The sequence below is a fragment of the Rattus norvegicus genome, chromosome 1 (genome assembly GCF_036323735.1).
Source record: "Rattus norvegicus strain BN/NHsdMcwi chromosome 1, GRCr8, whole genome shotgun sequence".
Classification (NCBI taxonomy): domain Eukaryota; kingdom Metazoa; phylum Chordata; class Mammalia; order Rodentia; family Muridae; genus Rattus; species Rattus norvegicus.
In genome coordinates, this window is record NC_086019.1 from 269,726,931 (window position 1) to 269,742,108 (window position 15,178).

Consider the following 15,178-nt stretch of genomic DNA (forward strand, 5'->3'; position numbering starts at 1 on the left):
TAAAAGGGAACTAATGATTTATTATAGTTACAAGGACAGAAGATACAATATTGACTGGATTTATCCATACAAAAGCTTCAATGCTTAGTCACAAAAATTATAATCTATAACTCTCCATGAACCTGTGAAACCAATGACAGACAATTAATGTTTAGTCAGATAATTGCTCTTCATGAAATTATGTTTAAACATCTCTGTTGTAAACTTGTTTTTCAATCTATAATTTGAATTTATGCTTGAACTATTCTATAAAAAAAAGGATGCTTGGAAAATCATGTGATCTATTCTCCTAGAAAAGGTACAAAAAACTAGGAATAATGACATTACAGACATTGCATTACAGGAGGAGAGAGCCAGATTAGGAGGAGGAAGGAGAAGGACAGAAGAGTAGAGCAACTTAGAAATTAAAAGAGAGCTTAGAAATCAAGAGAGCAACTTAGGAATTTAGAGAGTATATAGTCTGATTGGGTTTTTCCTTTTGCTTTCCCTTAGAAATACGGAGGACATTAGGGCAGGAGTAGAAGAGAGCAACATTCAGAATGCAGAGAGAAGGATGGACAAAGAAGCTGCAGAGAGAGCAGGCAGGCTTCTCCTTACCATGGACAGAACAGGTCTTTTCTTAACAGCAAGACAGGCTTAGTCTTACTAAAGAGGACTAACATTGTTTCTTACAGACTTGGTTTTAATTTAGAAATAAAATGGTGTTTTTGTTTCTCTATGCAATAAAGATTGGAGCTCTTTTTTTTTTCTTATTTAACCAGAATGAATGATGAGTTCTTTCTGCACTGGCAGTTGGGCTTTTGTTGCATATGCATATGTAAGTATGGGTGTGTATGTAAGTATGTAATTATGAGATAACATAGTAGTTGAGCCCTACTAGATACATGAAGGTGTATGAGTATGTGTGTGTGAATTTATATATGAAGGTATTTAAGTTTGTGCACACTTGCATGTGTAAAAGTTTTTCCTTCTGCAAGCATGACTCTTCTCCTGGTACAATAAAAGTTTATTGCTCCAAACCTCCCTCCCACCTGACAAACAGAGGCAAGGATTCTGGGCAAGAGAGAAAGAGGCTCTAGCAATTAATCCTTTGCTTAATCCCCTGCTGCTAGGCTACAGGTGTTAATCACCCAAGATAGCACTTTTTAACCACAAAGTAAGCAAGAAAGTTATTGAGTTTTTTTTTTTTTTAGAATTCCAGCAGCTTCAGCATTCAGCATAGTTAGGGAGTTTAAAGGCCAGAGACAAGTTTTTAAAGCTACCACTATGTCCAATGCTAAGTCCTACTTCAAACCATTCCAGGCCAGACAGGCTTTTCAGCATATATACTCTCTGAAAAGTCCCCAGAATTCCAAACATCACACAACTACAGAAAATATCTGCCCCTGGCAAAATCACACCCCTGTTAAAGCATGAGAAAAATCATAGTCAGCTGCTGGGGACACAGCTCTGGTGGTAAACTGTTTGCTATACAAACAGGAGAACCTGAGTTTGTATTTCCAGCACTCATATAAAAACCAGGCACAGGGATATACACCTGTAATGCCAAATAGAGGGGTTGCAAAGACAGAAGAAGCCATTGCTGGCCATGACTAGCTGAATTGGTGAGTTCAGTGAGAGACTTTGTTGACAAAACTCAGATATAGGACAAGAAACATGGGTCAGCAGTTAGGACCATTTGTGACTTTCCCAGAGGACCTGGGAAAGGTCCTAGCATGGTTTGGTCCATAGCATGGTCCTAGTTTGGTTCCTAGCATCCATGTCAGGTCGCTCACAATTGTCTATAACTCCAGTTTCAGAGGATCTGACATGTCTGACCTCTGCAGACACCTACACTCTCAGGCTCGTTCCAACATGCAAACATTCGCTCTCACACAACTAGAAATAATAAAAAAAACTTTAAAAAATAAAATATATAGAATATAAATACATTAGATTCATATATAACATCATAAATAGATTTAGTAAGATGTAGACTACCTACGTTGATAGCTGGTGCTACCCCCTCCACCTCCCACTCCTCACACAAATATTCTAGAACTGCTCTTTTCAAATTTAAATGAAGTACTTGGCATAGTCAGAAGGCAAATTTTGGTCTGTGGCCACCTGAGTTCTAGAGTGTGTGGAAGGCATAGACCCCAAAACCACACACAGGAAGGAAGCACAGAACTTGAAAGGAGCTGATATTCAGCCAAGGAGGCCCACAAAGCTTCTGGGAAAGGCAGACCAGACCCTCTGCTTCATGGAGTTGAATGGTAATTCATTCATTGTTTAAAACAGCTGCTAATCACAAACCATGAGAGTTTTCTCTGTCCTTTGCAAACGTGTCTCCTCCACTGCAAGAGCCAACACTCTCAGTCGCTGACCAAAGGAAGCTATTTTTCCAACTTCTCTGAGATGGGAGGAAAAGGAGGTGAACCGGGCAATCTCAAGATCAAAGATCTTCAGTTTGTAGTGATGGTCTGGGTAGAAAGCAGCCATAACTAAGACCTCTAGGAAGCCAGGAAGGGTTTAGGGACAGTCATTTCTCTTCCATCATGGCTACAGAGTGCCCACATTAGAGAAACATATAATCCATTACTGTTTGAGGGACACCAGCGGATACAGCTCTGCTGTGTGGCATGCTCAGATGGGCCCTGTGGGCTTCCTAAGTGTACTCTGGAGTTGTTCCACAATTAAGAAGAGGCCATTTGCTGCACCAAGGAGGGGCTGTTTCCTCCCGCAATAAGCCTATTCTACAAACTCTACTCCCTGTTCTACACAACTGATTCTTCCTTCCATTGGGCAATTACCAAAGCTAGGCCTACTTTCCTAGGCTCAACTAGAAAGGGACCAAGGAAGTACAGTGATATGCTGTTCGGAGAGAGGGCTGGAACCCACCAGCTCTCAAGTGTGAACCTGTCAAGACTGGATTCTGTATTAAGACTGGTGCCTAGTAAGCTCCTAGAACTACAGCCCTGATGGATTGCCCCATCGAGTGTGGGAAATGGAAACAAATTAATCACTGGGTGCCATCTATACCCAAAGATCAAGTGGAACACAGAGGGCCATGTACCCAGAGAAGGCATGTCCATTCTCCTGCAACACGAACTCTGGTAATTCCTGCCATCTCCTACCAGCACACTCTCACACATCTTTGTGATGTGCTCTAGAAATAAAAGATTCACCTAACCCATGTCCACAGAGAGTCAACGATTATGTAAAAGGCATGATACAGATGTCCTGCTTACCTTTTTGTCAATACACGAAAAGTCCAATTGAAGAAATGCTTCCAATGGATTGGCATATAAGCAAGGGCATCTTCTTGATTGCTGATTGATGTGTGAGTGGCCAGCCCATTGTGGGTGGTGTCACATCTGGGAAAGTGGTCCCAGAAAGTGTAAGATAACTGGACATAAGCCATGGAATCAAGCCAATAAGCAGAGTTCCTCTGTTAGTTCCTGCCCTTGGTCCTGCTTGAGTTCCTGCCCTGACTTCCCTTCACGATGATCTATGACCTGTAAGTGAAATAAACCCTCTCCTCCCTGAGTTGCTCTTCATCAGTGTTTTATCACAGGAACAGAAACCAGACAACCAAACGAGGACACAAATTTCTAGGAAATAAAATACTCTATGAGGAGAATTGCTGACAGAGGACATGAATCCTAGCCTTGCCAATCAGAGTTTCATGGTCTCATAGTCTCAACTTCCCTAGGAAGTTCCCAAATATGGGGCAAGTCTATTTTTTAAAAAAATGAACCATAAATATTGTTTGTAGGCAGCCTTCTGTTTTTATAAATGTGTATAAAATTAACTGTACAAAACTAGAGCAAGAGACTTGTGCGTTATAAATGGCTGCTCATCCTAGACAGCTCTGCACAGTTGGGCAGATTGCACACTGTGTAGCAGCATCTGGCCACAGATTTAGCAGAGACTGAATCTTACCCTCGTATCTTGGTACAGTTATATTTACATAGAGAAGGAAAAAAAAACACTTTTCTAATTTGCACAAGACATCCTTCCAGTGGTCATGGTTCTGAATCTAAGAGATCAAGTATTTCATAGCCAGGGCTGGAGATGGAGCTCAGTTGACAGGACAGAGTGCTTGGCCAGCATGCATCAAGCCTTAGGGTTTGATCCCCAGATCTGCATAAATCAGGGGTAGTGGCCCTTGCCTCCTTAAATCTCAGTACTTGGAAGGTGGAGGTAGAATAATTGCAGGTTCAAGGTCATCTTCAGCTACTGAAGATAGACTGAGGCTACCCTGGGCTACACGAGCTATCTGAGATCCTATCTTTCTTTTTCTGAGATCGATTATTTATTTATTTATTTATTTATTCACATGAGTACACTGTAGTTGTCTTCAGACATACCAGAAGATGGAAGATCCTATTACAGATAGTTGTGAGCTACCATGTGGTTGCGGGCAATTGAACTCAGGACTTCTGTAAGAGCAGCAGCCAGTGCTCTTAACCACTGGGCCATGTCTCTAGTCAGAGAGCCTATCTTTTTCAGAAGTGTTTTACAACTATTAAATTTTACATACTGTAAAATTTTCTTTCACGTTGTTTCTTTTCTTTTTAACCATTAAGTCTCCTGTAGAACTGCTTAGGACAAAGAGCATCTAACTTGAGGCTAAAGATTGGCAACTGAATTTCCTCCTGGAAGCAGATATACTAAACATAGTATCTTATGGTTTCTATTTCTGTGATAAAATACTGTAACCAAAAGCAACTTAGAGAGAACAGTTTATTTCAGCTTGCAGTGCACCATCCTGGGAAATCAGGACAGGAACTGGAGACAGGAAGTGATACAAAAGCCAATCTGCATACAAGAAAATGCTCCACAGGCCAACTGCTGCATTTTCTCAATTGAGGTTCATTCTTTCCAGAATGACTCCATGTGTCAAGTTGACATAAAAGTAGCCAGCACACATGGAAATGTTGTTTGGCTCGGCTCTAATATTAGCACTTTCTCTTTCTCCCACTCCCCACTTGTTTTTGATAAAGCAACACGGGGAAAATTCAATGACATTTTGAAGTAGGTGCACACGTGCTATTGAACAGAGCTGTGCCAGCTGTGGGCTGGCAGACAGCGCCACCTAGGGGTGACTCAAGTTATAGTTTCAGTAGCTGGCACATGACAGTCCAGGTTTGTGCTGGCAAGGCAGATTAGGTGCTTCTGTTCATTACATTAGCAGAGGACAGCTCTAACACTCACGCAAACATAAGATGGTGCTATGGCATACTGAGTGCCCCCTAAAGATTTGTGTGGCAAGGTTTTGGTCCCCAGACTGTGGTAAACTTTATGAAAGGAGACCTAATGGAAGTCTTTAGTGTGCCTTGAAGGGGATAGAGTTACTATGGTGGTTGATAAAACATATGTCAACTGTTCCGTCTGGAACATGGCAAGGTCTCAGAGCCCGGAGTATGTTTCAGTGGTTTGTAGAATGAAAAACTCCAACTGAGATTTCCAGGGGCTTGACCCCCTGACTTTCAGATGTGGAGGGAGACAAGGTTCAAGTCAGGCTGCTGACATGTGAATATCTCCTAGCCTTTCCTTGGCATCATAGCATACAACTAGTTAGTTATGGACACTTTAAAGCCCTGCAACCAGGTTGTCAGGCCTTTCTCTCCCTCTGGGAGATGGAAGCACTAAGATGTCCGTTAAAATCTCTATGCCGCTGGGGTTTGGGAGCAGGCAGAAAGTGTAATCTGCACCTCTTCTCGCCTGCCATCCAAGTACGGATCCCTGTGGCAGTCCTAGCACTCTCTGTGCCTGCTGACAGTGTCTCAACAGCAATGGTGATGCCAGCCCGGAGGCTAAGGACAGGTCCTGCTACTCACAGTCTGGCTGTATGACCAAGTCAACATAAAAGGCATAACCTTGCCTGGGTGTGGGTTGGTCTAGTAAGGACAACAAGATTCTTGCTTCAGTTTCCACACCTGCTATTCCAGTCATCATTCCACAGGCATTTGGCCTAGCTCCTGTTTGTTACCCAGCATCCTGTGTTTTCTAGCCCTTCCTGGACTCCCGAGCCCCTGCTGCAAATAGTAGACCCGGATAGTAGTCACTTGAGTGGCCTTTCTGAGACTTCCTGTCACGCACTTGGACCTCTCCCTGTAGCTGGTCTGACTATGGCCTGTCTCTCAGCTTGAACTTGTTCCCTTTCTCTAACCATAGTCCCTCAGAGTCTGGACGTTGTGGCTCAATAGCTGGACAAAGTCTTAGTCCTCACTAAGGTCAGAAAGGAGCTAACAGGAGCAGAGAAGGGAAGGCCTTGTGTCCCCTGGGTAAAAGTGCTGCTGCTAGAGAATCAGGAGAAAAGAGAGAGGAAAGGAGCTGGGGGTTGTGGGGAGGATCAGGTCCAGGACAAACACTTACAATCAAACAGCAACTATGGGCCAGACAGATGCTCAGCTCTTCAAGTAGAGGACCAGGATTTGGTTTCCAGCCATATTTGATGACTTACCACCGTCTCTAACTCCAGCTTCCAGGGAATACACCACCTCTGGCTTCTGTAGGCACACACGTGCACATAGCCACACAGAGACAGGCACATAATCAAAACAAAATATTTTAGACTTATTATTCTATGTATGTATTGCCTGAATGTATATATCTGTATGATTGGTGCCAACAGAGGTCAGAAGAGAGAGTTGGATCCTTGGGAACTAGAGTTACAGATGGCTGTGAGTCCCCACGTGGGAATTGGTAACTGAACTCTGAACCTCTTCAAATAGAGCAAGCACTTTTAACCCTGAGCCATCTGTCCAGCCCCTGAAATTTTTATTTATATTAAACAGATCTTGTATGGATTTAACAGCCAAGCTCTGGGTAGTTGAGAAGTATGACTACCAGGTTCCAATAAACTCTAGTGACTTTGGGTACACTTCATTTCTCTAGAATATCATCTAGATTTCCTTATCTGAGAATCTGCCAAATGTAAGGAATCTCCCCACAAGCATCTCAGGAGTGACAAAGGTGAGGATTCAGTCTGCTCATCAGGAAGAAAAACATCTTTTCTAAGGTGCAGGGATGTTGAACCTTAGAGCATTACACATTCCTTCCTAAACAGCTGAGGGAAAAGCTATTTTCAAGCAGAAAGAGACACAAGGGCCAGTACCCACGGAAGATGAGGCAGACTGCTTAAACTGGAGTTAGAGACTTAGCTTCTAGCTTTTCCTCTTCACTGGGCTGGGTCACAGGCTAAACCAAGGGGCGGGATTCTGGAATGATCTGCTTGGTTCTGTGAATGACTGTTTGCCATGGCAACAGGCACTGCGGAAATTCTGAGTGTTCTAATAGGAGCCTGCTCTGACAGACACCTGCTGCCCAGAGCTCTTTACCCCAGGAGCGGGCTGCCTCTACGACGCCTTCTTGGATCTTGGACTGGAGAAAAGCCCCCCATGCTCCCATCTCTCTCCTCAGATTCCACTTCTCCTCCAGAGAGTTTTCTTTTCTTCCGTCTTAGATCAGTGGACAGTGGGTGTGGAAAAGCAAACTGGGCACACAATCTGTTCAGACCCGCCTCGCAGATTCCTCAGCCTGGGCTTCCACCAGCAGAAGGCAGCAAGCTGGAAAGTGCTATGTCTTCCCCACTCCTTGCTAAGCCTCCAAGCATCGCTGCTTCTCCCTAGAGGCTCACCCAGCCATGCATTCTTATGTCCAATGCACCAGCAACTCCAGCTGTGACAAGAGTTGACATGCCTGCCAGAGAGCAGAGGAGGCAGCGTCAGGCCTCCCCCTGGCGGCAGCCAGGATTCAATCACGTTGGCTCTCCTCCCTCCATGTTGCCTATAGGGATTACACTGTCATTGACTACCCCCAAACACCAGGAGGCTTCCCAAATGTCACCTTCTCCAAGTGGCTATGATTCTCCACGCAGACTAAGAATAAAGATAGTCCCAGCCTGCTCTGGAGAAGATCTCCACTAAAGGGAACTCCCCACTCTGTTCCTTCCGGATAGATCAAAGTGTACTATGGTCCTGCCCTCTCACCCCAAATTGGAACTTCTCCATTTTAGTTGACTTGGCCTATATAGTAAAATGCCATCGATGGGGTGGTGAGAGGGAGGTGGTTGTTAAGAACGGAAGAATATTTCCTGAAGTATGGGAGCTGCAGAGTTCAATCAAGATCCTGGGGGTTCTGTCTAATGAGGGACTTCTTGCCTAGTTCTGACATTGCAGCAACCTGTCAAGGGTCTCTCTTGGCTTCCTTTATAACTGTACCTATGACCAGATTACCTCTTCTTTCCTTGGGATGAGGGGTGAGAGACACATTCACGTTCAGAGCTCACTGTATGCTCACAGTTCAGTGTGGTGCTGTTCTTTTTCCTTTCCTCCTACACTCCTGCCACCATCGTTCAAATTCAGGCTGGATCCACCAAGCCAGAGGAAGTAAGAGTCGATAGAAAGGAAAAGAAGGCTGTCCATTGGCAAGATAAGATTCAGAAACTTCAACATTACTGATAAAAAAAACCCAATGTCCTATAGAGACAGAGTTTGAATTCCTAGAGACGTATCAAACAAGAAGGCCCAACAGGTAAAAGCACATGCTACCAAGTCTGACTTTGACCCCTTAGCACCCACAGGGTAGAAGAGAACTCCTGCAAGTTGTCCCCCGAGCTCTACATGCATGCTGTGGTGTGAACATACAAACAAAAAATACAAGAACAACAAAAAATGATACTCAAGGCCAGAGTGTTTGGACATTGAGTTTAATTCCATCCGCACTCCTCTCTGAATCTAAACAATATGCTTTATTAAATCTTGTAGAGCTGCCGAGATGGCTTAGCTAGTAAAGTACCTGCCTTGTGATAACCCTCTTTGACTTTCATGGGCACCTCCACTCACATATGCACACAGACATGCATAAAACACAGACAGTGCCTGTAAACACCACCCCAGGATATTCTATGACCTCCAATGCAGCACACACCTACACACGTGCACCCAAATAGAAACAAGCTACACACGTGCACATGTGTGCATGAAGACACACACACACACACACACACACACACACACACACACATTTTTTATTGTAAGAGGAATAAGTAGCTCATATATTTTTATTTAATTTTTAAACTTTGTTCCATCTTTGAACTTTGTTTTGAACTACATCCTTTGACCAACATAATTTTAAAAGCCACAAAACACACAAACACAGTCATCATAGACATTAATGGTGACTCCTCCTCTTGAGAAGCCCATATTTATGTCCAATTGTACCGAGGTCACAGCAGTTCTTTGAATTTTCAAATCCTGCAGAGACACTCTAATGTCCCAAGTTCCTTTTGGGTGCCTTAAGGGCTGGAAGTACCCACTAAAAGCCTTCTGCTTCACAAGACAGAGAACTGGTCTACAGATCTACCCCTTTAAAAGCCCGTGTGGTACAGATCCTGAGACTTAGAAACCTCCTGCAGAACAAGCCACTGGTCACCACAGCAGGTTTATGTACCTAAAGTCATTTGTCTAGATTTACCAGGGTCTTTTCACCCCTGAAGATATGAATAGCTACCTCAGACCTCCTCCACAACACTAGGCTTCCCTAAGCTTACATTTCTGCCTCCCCAAGCTCTAGTTTGTGCCATCCAGATTGCTACAAGATCCATGGTTGTTTGTGTTCAATCTGAGCCCTGCTTGACCACAGGACACAGACTCTACTACCCATCCCAAGTCGGAGCCTGGTGACTAAGATGTATGGTAGGCAGAAGGTGGTTGATCTCCCTTGTCAACTGAACTGGATTTGGAATCTTCTAGGAGATAAAACCCTGAGTGTGTTGTCTAGAGTGTTTCCAGAGAGGTTTAACCGAGAAGACCCACTCTGAATGTGAGCCCAGACTGAGTAAAATAAATAAACAAACAAGCAAATAATACATAAATAAAGGAGAAAATGAGCTGAGCACCAGCAATTGTCTCTCTGTACCCTAACTATGGACGCATGCGCCCACCACCACGGCCTAGAGCTGTTCTCACCCCTACATCTTCTCTGCCATGATGGATTATATCCTCAAAGTGGTAGGAAAAGCAACCCTTCCTGCCTTAGGTTCCCATCACAATGACTACCTATGCAGTCACATGACACACACATGAACTTCCCCTAAAGCACACTACCTACTCTCCCCAAGAGGGCACATACCATAGAGTCAGCTTAGATTCTTAACCCTAGTGTTTTATTTTAGAGCTTCACACCAGATTCTGCCCTTGTCCTGCCCAGCTCCCTTGTCTAGTCTTGCTTTTTGTTTCACAAGTAGATTTGGGCTGGGTATGTCCAGGACCCTGGCCTTGCAAACAGTCTGCTTGAATCCATTAGGGGGCCAAGAAGACATCAATCACAGCCCTCATAAAGCTAGGTCAAATGTTTGATACGAACAGCACTGCCTGGGGTATAGGGGTTCCAGATAGTTTGTAGACAGGCCCTGGAGTTGGGGTCTCCTCAGCCCTATTCCAACCTAAAGATAGCTCTGCTTGGGTATCCACTGACCAGATGATCACGGGTCAGCTGTTCTCTCCAGAACACTCTACTAACACCTCACCTTTGCTAGTTCTACACAATATAAAAGCAAATGGCCATCAGGTCTCTGGGGACAGTGACAAGGAGTGAAAAGAGAAGTTATCAAGCAGTCAAGAATAAAAGCCTGGTCTAGAGATGTAGCTCAATGGGTGGAGTGCCTCTCCAGCATATTCAAAGCCCAGAGTTTGATTTCTAACCCTGCATAAAACTGGATACAGTAGCCCACATCTATAATCTCAGCACTCAAGAGTAAACGCAGGAAGATCAGAAGTTCAAGGTTATCCTCAGCTACATGGTAAATTTGAAGACAGCCTGAGTTATGTTCTTCTTAGTCTCCAGGTTCAGAATTGGGATATGTCACATGAACACAAGGATACATGGACACTACTGCAGTCAACAAGAAATCAGGGGCAGCACATCAGAGTCTGGGGATGCAGAAATGTAAGCTTTAGGATGAAGTCAGAGATAATATTTCCTGAATCTGAAGGGGGCAGGAAGCCCCTGTTGAAACTAGACAAGTGATATTAGCCACTTGAACCCACTGTGGTGGCCAACAGCTGTTTTTAAAATAGCAAAATAAATAATAAAAGAATTAGAAATTTAAAGGCTAGTTGGCTCACACGTGGAGACTGGCCATGCCATGGTCAGGGCACCTTGTGGCTTACTTGGCCTTTCTTTTCCCCACTGACCCGTTGCCCACCCCTTCCCAGGAGCATTTTCACCCTCTGTTAGGCACCATCTGGCGATGGTGTTGGGAAGCTGGAGAGCAGCCAGAAGCTGGCACAAGCTGAGAGTGAAGATTATGGGCCTATGTGCTGGATGTGGCTCAAGGGGCCTTGGCTCTCTCCTGATTTGATGGCTGGAGAGGGCTCCAGCTGCATAAAGAGTGGCCTCCCGGAGCTGACAGATGGGCAGCCCTGGGAGAAGCCACGTGGCATGGCTCGTTGTTAAATGCAGCTCATTAGATTTTATCCACGAGATGCTGCAGACTTGGCACTTGTCTTGCCAGGAGCAACCCACAGTGGACTTCAATGGGGGAGATACCTCAGATCCCCACTTTCTTTTTGGGTGATTTACGAAAAGCCTGAAGAGCATGTTAGTTATGGCACTAAGCCAAGGAACTTCATTTTCAAGCATCCCTAGGGAGCCAGGCAAAGTGGAGCAGCCAAGGCGAAAGCACGGCCAGGTCTTTCTACTGGCAGAGGCTAGACTCAGAAAACAAGCACACCGGGGACAAAATAGCAATCACTTTCGGCATCGAAGCCCAAGGCCCAACATGTGAATACAATGTCAAGATTTGAAATATTGAAAAATGTAACCATTTAAAACTGTGAAAACCATTCAGGGACCATACAAACAGCAGGCCATAGTTTGCCAAGTCCTAGACTTCCCAGGTCAGGATGCCATCAGAAGAGTACCTGTGGCTTTCTCTGAAACAGTGCTTTTCCATGTGGGCACTATGACGTTTTCCGTGGAGAACTGAGCTTGCAAGACCTGTGCATACCAAACTCTGACACAAAACCTGCATTACTTCTCATCGCCGTGACCAAATACCAGGCCAGACATGCAGAAGGATTAATTCCAGATCACTGGATTTGAGAGGAGACTGGATTCTGGAGAGAGGAGACTGGATCATGGTAGAGAAAGCACACCAGTGGGACCAGCACACCCTAGTCTCAGTTTGCAGAAATGAGTCCAAAGAGTACTGCATAGAAACCTCCAGATATGCTCAGTCTTGCTGATGCCCCAACAGCTGTTACCTGTTTCTAGATGTTCTGGTCAATGCTAGCCTGCATAACTATCTTAGGATGATCCCATAATCTGTCAGGAACTACCTCTAGATGGGCCCCAAGTACCAAGCCAGTGGATGAACAGCCACTTACTCCATACTGGGACTCTTGCTTACTGACTATTATTACTTACCCTTCCCATTCTTAGAAAAAGAGCAGAAAGAGGCTTGAGTGTGACATCAAGTAAGCTGGCCAGAAGTCTTTCTAGGGACCTGTGGAGCCAGTCCCTCACCTCTTAGTTCCATCTTCCCCATCTGTGAGAGGTGTGGCTATGTGCCCAATTCATGCTGGTTGTAGAAGTACCTCATTGATACCTTAGCTCAGTTTAATCCTCAGTGGCCACTTACAAGATTCACATATAAAACACAACCCAGAAAGATGCAAAAGAATGGATACAGGATTAAAGGATGCAGAGGACTCTGTGCATGTGAAGAAAAAGAATGGACAGAGAATGAATCCATTGCTGTTTCAGTCACTGTTCTATTGCTGTGAAAAGACACCATGTCCAGAGCAACTCTCATAAAAGAAAGCATTTAATTGGGAGTCTGCTACAGTTTCAGAGCTAGGGAGCATGCATGGTGCTGGAGAAATAGCTGACAGCTACATACTGATCTGAAGAGAGAGAGAGAGAGAAGACTAGATCTGGTATGGGCTTTTGAAACCTTAAAGCCCACCCCAGGAACACACTTCCTCCAACAAGGCCACTACCTACTCCAACAAGGGCACACCTCCTAATCTTTTTAAAATAGTGCCACTCCCTGGTGACTAAGCATTCAAATATATAAACCTTGCGGGAGGGTGTATTAGTCAAACCACTATTGCTCTCTACTTTCCAGTTGTGAATGTGCTGTGACCAGTTACATCAGCTCCCGTTATCAATTGGACTCGGCCTTAACCTGTAAGACACAATGGGCCTTTTCTCCCTTAGGTTGCTTTTGCCAGGATATGTCATCATAACATCAGGAAAAGTAACTAAAACAGACGTGGTAGTAGGAAGAGTTGTAGTGTGGGGGAAACCTCCAGCCTTTCACAAGGTGAGATGTCAAAACAACTGTATCCAAGTATCTTTACCTTCTCTTCCGTCCATGACTGGGAGCTGACACTACTCTGCAGCTGTGCCTGGGCAAGGGCCTTACCACCAACCTAGCAGGAGGAATGAACAACTTAGAGTCTAGACTCTTCTGGAGAGCTATGTATTATCAGCTGAGACTCCTATGATATGCCTGAGGTAACTCTCAAAACTAGATAGCATACAATTGCTCTATAAGAGGATCTGCTCGTTCTTAATCACTTCTGCTGTGTGAGTGAAGCCTAAAGCTCAGAAGCTTTTCCAAAGGCTCCCCCAAAACGACACATGGAAGAGTTTTCATAGCAGCCCAAACTAGACTAGACTAGATAGATCAAGTATCTGTGAACGGGAGGTACATTTGCAGAATATTCCCTCAGGAAAATGACACTCCACACTAAGAAATGAACCCTTGGCATATAGAGCAGCAGAGATGTGTCTCACCATCTTAAAAAATGAGATTAGAGGGGCTGGGGATTTAGCTCAGTGGTAGAGCGCTTACCTAGGAAGCGCAAGGCCCTGGGTTCGGTCCCCAGCTCCGAAAAAAAAAAAAAAAAAAGAACCAAAAAAAAAAAATGAGATTAGAAGGTAGGCTCTGTTGGAGTACTGGCTAGGAACAGGCTCAAAGGAACACTGGGGAAGTATGCGTGGGTGAATTTATACACAAAGATTCATTTCACTGTACACCTAAGTGTGAATGCTTCAGTCTCCAAGTATGCTTCTCTCTTCAGCCTCAGTTAAAAGCATATGCTTCTCAGGCTGGTGAGATGGTTTAGCGGATAAAGGCACTTGCCACCAAGGCTGTAGTAACTCAACTTTGATCCCTGGGATCCATAGTATGGAAGGAGAGATCTAACTCCTCATAAGTTGTTCTCTGGCCTCCACATGCATTCACCACAAAAAATGCTGTTAAAAAAAAAAAGGGCATTATTCTCCAAAAATTGCTTTTGAGAGTTACTAAAGGAAGAGGACATCAGAATGACCCAAAAGGCATCCCTACCACAATACTTGTCTCTAAGAAGAGTGACCAGGCCTGTACAGGGCTGTAAGACCAACCTTTCGTCACTTCTGCCACTGGTCCATGATGGCTGGAGATCTGGGCTTGGAAAGTAAGTAGCATCTCAAAACATCTGCCTTAAACTAGAAGTTGCCAGAAATGGAGAGGTAGCTCAGTAATTATGACTGCTTTCTGCTCTTGCAGAGAACTTGAGTTCTGTTCCCAGAACACAATCAGGCAGCTGACAACCATCTACAACTCTAATTTCTGGGGATCTGACAGCCTCTTCTGGCCCTTCACACATGTAGTATACATAAACTCATACAAGTACACACATTCTCTCTCTCTCTCTCTCTCTCTCTCTCTCTCTCTCTCTCTCTCTCTCTCTTTTATATGTATAGGTGGTTTGTCCACATTTGTTTCTTTTTTTTTTAAAAGATTTATTTATTTATTATATATAAGTACACTGTAGCTGTCTTCAGACACACCAGAAGAGGGCATCGGATTTCTTTACAGATGGTTGTGAGCCACCATGTGGTTGCTGGGAATTGAACTCATGACCTCTGGAAGAGCAGTCGGGTGCTCTTAACCGCTGAGCCATCTCTCCAGCCCTCCACATTTGTTTCTGTGCACCATGTGTATGCCTGGTTCCCACAGAAGCCACAAGAGGGTATAATTTCCCCTGGAACTGCAGTGATAGACAATTGTGAGCTGACATATGGGTCCTGGAAATTTAATCTAGGTCCTCTGGAAAAGCAGTCAGTGCTCTTAACCATCTCTCCAGCCCATACATATAAACTAAAACCTGGAAGTTATCTAATTTGAATA

At 44.4% G+C, this 15,178-nt stretch overlaps 1 long non-coding RNA gene across 2 annotated transcripts; it reads right to left on the minus strand.

Annotated features, from left to right (window-relative positions):
• Nucleotides 1–7,917, minus strand: LOC108349715 (uncharacterized). 2 transcript variants are annotated; one of them, XR_001836204.3, is made up of 4 exons: nucleotides 7,106–7,303; nucleotides 6,364–6,497; nucleotides 3,231–3,356; nucleotides 1–122 (listed from the first exon to the last, which is right to left on the minus strand). It is a non-coding gene; the product is annotated as an uncharacterized LOC108349715 (long non-coding RNA). The 2 variants fall into 2 exon arrangements; XR_010063330.1 differs by having other exon boundaries at nucleotides 1–6,497; nucleotides 7,106–7,917.
• Between the last annotated feature and the right edge of the window lie 7,261 nt (nucleotides 7,918–15,178).